The sequence below is a fragment of the Colobus angolensis genome, unplaced genomic scaffold (genome assembly GCF_000951035.1).
Source record: "Colobus angolensis palliatus isolate OR3802 unplaced genomic scaffold, Cang.pa_1.0 Scaffold677, whole genome shotgun sequence".
Taxonomy (NCBI): domain Eukaryota; kingdom Metazoa; phylum Chordata; class Mammalia; order Primates; family Cercopithecidae; genus Colobus; species Colobus angolensis.
The window spans coordinates 1-425 of NW_012120454.1; positions in this window are offsets into that span (position 1 = coordinate 1).

A 425-nucleotide genomic window follows, 5' to 3' on the forward strand; every position below is an offset into this window, starting at 1 on the left:
ATCACCCTATTGCTGGGTTCCGCCCACAGCAACCCATTCCCAGCTTGTTGGCAGACACCAGGAGGCATCCTAGAATTCAATCAATTCTGATACTAGCCGTCAGAGTTAGCGCAGACCCCACAGGTGAAGGGCTGGGTCCCACGGGACCTCCCCGCGAAGATGCCAGCCGCATATGCCTGGGCACGCCTGTACTTTTCTGAGCCACCCGCCGCTCGCTGGGGGCTCGTCCAGGCACCAGCTCAGGTTGGGTCATTTGCTCCAGGAGCTCACAGAACTCAGGACAGCACTTCTCCTTCCCAGTTTGCGGGTTTGTTATCGAGGAACAGGTCGGGAAGTGCCAGACAGAAGCCAGGCACAGGGCAGGGTGCTGGGCGCAGGATGCATGGAGCCTCCATGCCCGCCGTGGCACAGCTCCCCCCACACCC